This window comes from Portunus trituberculatus, chromosome 12, assembly GCF_017591435.1.
Source record: "Portunus trituberculatus isolate SZX2019 chromosome 12, ASM1759143v1, whole genome shotgun sequence".
In the NCBI taxonomy this organism is placed as follows: Eukaryota; Metazoa; Arthropoda; class Malacostraca; order Decapoda; family Portunidae; genus Portunus; species Portunus trituberculatus.
The window spans coordinates 6319002-6323038 of record NC_059266.1 but is presented as its reverse complement, the minus strand read 5'-3'; positions in this window follow the sequence as shown (position 1 = coordinate 6323038).

The following is a 4037-nucleotide window of genomic DNA, read 5'->3' as shown; positions in this document are numbered from 1 at the left end:
AAAAGGAAATTAGTCCTGAGGTAGTGATGAATAGATTGTTAGCGCTGAGTCATTGGAGATTTTATGAAGCCTAGAAATATTGATGTATGGGAGATAACAGGTAGACTTCAGAACTCCCTGCCTGCTCTTGCATTTCCAATTTCCTATGACCCTTAGAAACCCGTGTCACTTCAACTAGAACCCTTTAGTAACAGTGAAGGTGTCAGTAGAATCAGAGAAACACCCTTAAAAACCCGTGTCACTTCAACTAGAACCCTTTAGTAACAGTGAAGGTGTCAGTAGAATCAGAGAAACAAAACCCGTGTCATTCAACTAGTAACCTTAAAACCCGTGTCACTTCAACTAGAACCCTTTGGTAACAGTGAAGGTGTCAGTAGAATCAGAGAAACACCCTTAAAAACCCGTGTCACTTCAACTAGAACCCTTTGGTAACAGTGAAGGTGTCAGTAGAATCAGAGAAACACCTTTAAAAACCCGTGTCACTTCAACTAGAGCCAAAATAGTGAAGGTGTCAGTAGAATCACAGAAACATCCTTAATTAAAAACCCGTGTCACTTCAACTAGACCCCTTTGATAATAGTGAAGGTGCGAATATGGGTCTTGCTCCCACCAACACCTTAACACTGCTCTCTCAATCACTCACACCTTTCTCTGGTAAATTCTGGAACTCTCTCTCTGTCTACTTCTGTATTTCCAACTTCCTATGACTTGCCTTCATTTAAGAGGGAAATTTCAAGACATTTATCCCTTTTTTTTTTTTTTTTTTTTTTTTGGTGGGGGGGGTTAACTCACGGACCTGCACGGGAACTGGCAACTAATGAACTTATTTTTTTTTCTTTTTATGATACCCTTGGCCATTTTCCCCTCTTACATAAAGCAGTACAACAACATACAACACTTCACTCTGTCATGCACACTTGAGTCATTACCATCAACACCTTTACTCTTTAATCACGACTGTTTTCTAAAGCCACAGAGACGACCACCTGTGTCCTCTTCAGCGTCTATGTGTTTCCCTTTTTTCGGCACGCGAGACTAGTTAAACTTTCACTACAATCCAGAAAACACCCTCAAACAACCCAATTCCCTCATTAGCGTCTGTTACACTGCCACTAGAGTCAATGAAATACTCTTAAACTGTCTTTCAATCACAGAAACATCCTTTAAACACTGCTGTAACTTCAGGTCTCTTTAAACTTTCACTACAATCCAGAAAACATCCTTGAAAAGACCAGATCCCTTATTAATGCATGTTAAATTGTCACTAGAGCCATTAAAATAATCTTAAACTATCATCACGAATCATAAAAACATCATTCAAGGCTATAATTCCTTCACGTCTCTTTTAAACTTTGTGAGTCTTTGTGAGTCTTTGTGAGTCTTCGTGAGTCTTTGTGGGTCTTTGTGAGTCTTTGTTGGTCTTTTTGTGAGTTTTTTTGTGAGTGGGTTTTTGTGAGTCTTTGTGGGTCTTTGTGAGAGTCTTCGTGAGTCTTCGTGAGTCTTTGTGAGTCTTGTGAGTCTTTGTGAGTCTTTCTTTGCGAGTCTTTGTGAGTCTTTGTGAGTCTTCGTGAGTTTGTGAGTCTTTGTGAGTCTGAGTCTTTATGGGTCTTTGTGAGTCTTTGTGAGTCTTTGTGGGTCTTTGTGAGGAGTCCTTGGGTTTTTGTGAGTCTTTCTTTGTGAGTCTTTGAGTCTTTGTGAGTCTTTGAGTCTTTCTTTGCGAGTCTTTGTGACTCTTCGTGAGTCTTTGTGGGTCTTTGTGAGTCTGTGAGTCTTTGTGAGTCTTCGTGGGTCTTGTGAGTCTTTGTGAGTCGTTGTGGGTCTTTGAGTCTTTGTGAGTTTTGTGGGTCTTTGTGAGTATTTCTTTGAGTTTTTGTGAGTCTTTGTGGGATTTTTGTAGGTGTGAGTCTTTTTGTGAGTCTTCGTGAGTCTTTGTGAGTCTTTGTGAGTCTTTGTGGGTCTTTATGAGTCTTTGTGAGTCTTTGTGGGTCTTCGTGAGTCTTTATGGGTCTTTGTGAGTCTTTCTTTGTGAGTCTTTGTGAGTCTTGAGTCTTTCTTTGTGAGTCTTTATGGGTCTTTGTAAGTCTTTGTGAGTCTTTGTTAGTCTTCGTGAGTTCGTGAGTATGTGAGTTCTTGAGTCTTCGTGAGTCTATGTGAGTCTTCTTGAGTCTTTGTTAGTCTTCGTGAGTCTTTGTGAGTCTTTGTGGGTCTTTCTTTGTGAGTCTTTGTGGGTCTTTGTGAGTCTTTGTGAGTCTTTATGGGTCTTTGTGAGTCTTCGTGAGTCTTTGTGGGTCTTTGTCAGTCTTTATGGGACTTTGTGAGTCTTCGTGAGTCTTTGTGAGTCTTTATGGGTCTTTGTGAGTCTTTGTGAGTCTTCGTGAGTCTTCGTGAGTCTTTGTGAGTCTTTGTGAGTCTTTGTGAGTCTTTGTGAGTCTTTGTGAGTCTTCGTGAGTCTTTGTGAGTCTTCGTGAGTCTTTGTGAGTCTTCGTGAGTCTTCGTGAGTCTTTGTGAGTCTTCGTGAGTCTTTGTGGGTCTTTATGAGTCTTTGTGAGTCTTTGTAGGTCTTTGTGAGTGTTTCTTTGTGAGTCTTCGTGAGTCTTTGTGAATTTTCGTGATTCTATGTGAGTCTTCGTGAGTCTATGTGAGTCTTCGTGAGTCTATGTGAGTCTTCGTGAGTCTTTGTGAGTCTTTGTGAGTCTTTGTTAGTCTTCGTGAGTCTATGTGAGTCTTCTTGAGTCTTTGTGAGTCTTTGTGGGTCTTTGTGAGTCTTTCTTTGTGAGTCTTCATGAGTCTTTGTTAGTCTTCGTGAGTCTTTGTGGGTCTTTGTGAGTCTTTGTGAGTCTTTATGGGTCTTTGTGAGTCTTTGTGAGTCTTCGTGAGTCTTTATGGGTCTTTGTGAGTCTTTGTGAGTCTTTATGGGTCTTTGTGAGTCTTTGTGAGTCTTCGTGAGTCTTTGTGAGTCTTCGTGAGTCTTTGTGAGTCTTCGTGAGTCTTTGTGAGTCTTCGTGAGTCTTTGTGAGTCTTTGTGGGTCTTTGTGGGTCTTTATGAGTCTTTGTGAGTCTTTGTGGGTCTTTGTGAGTCTTTCTTTGTGAGTCTTCGTGAGTCTTCGTGAGTCTATGTGAGTCTTCGTGAGTCTATGTGAGTCTTCGTGAGTCTTTGTGAGTCTTTGTTAGTCTTTGTTAGTCTTCGTGAGTCTATGTGAGTCTTCTTGAATCTTTGTGGGTCTTTGTGAGTCTTTGTGGGTCTTTGTGAGTCTTTCTTTGTGAGTCTTCATGAGTCTTTGTGAGTCTTCGTGAGTCTTTGTGGGTCTTTGTGAGTCTTTATGGGTCTTTGTGAGTCTTTGTGAGTCTTCGTGAGTCTTTGTGAGTCTTTATGGGTCTTTGTGAGTCTTTGTGAGTCTTTATGGGTCTTTGTGAGTCTTCGTGAGTCTTTGTGAGTCTTCGTGAGTCTTTGTGGGTCTTTGTGAGTCTTCGTGAGTCTTTGTGGGTCTTTGTGAGTCTTTGTGGGTCTTCGTGAGTCTTTGTGAGTCTTTGTTGGTCTTTGTGAGTCTTCGTGAGTCTTTGTTAGTCTTCGTGAGTCTTCGTGAGTCTATGTGAGTCTTCTTGAGTCTTTGTTAGTCTTCGTGAGTCTTTGTGGGTCTTTGTGAGTCTTTGTTGGTCTTTGTGAGTCTTCATGAGTCTTTGTGAGTCTTTGTGGGTCTTTGTGAGTCTTTGTTAGTCTTTATGGGTCTTTGTGAGTCTTTGTGAGTCTTCGTGAGTCTTTGTGAGTCTTTATGGGTCTTTGTGAGTCTTTCTTTGTGAGTCTTCGTGAGTCTTCGTGAGTCTTTGTGAGTCTTCGTGAGTCTTCGTGAGTCTTTGTGAGTCTTTGTGAGTCTTCGTGAGTCTTTGTGAGTCTTTGTGGGTCTTTGTGGGTCTTTATGAGTCTTTGTGAGTCTTTGTGGGTCTTTGTGAGTCTTTCTTTGTGAGTCTTCGTGAGTCTTTGTGAGTCTTCGTGAGTCTATGTGAGTTCGTGAGTCTTCGTGAGTCTATGTGAGTCTTCG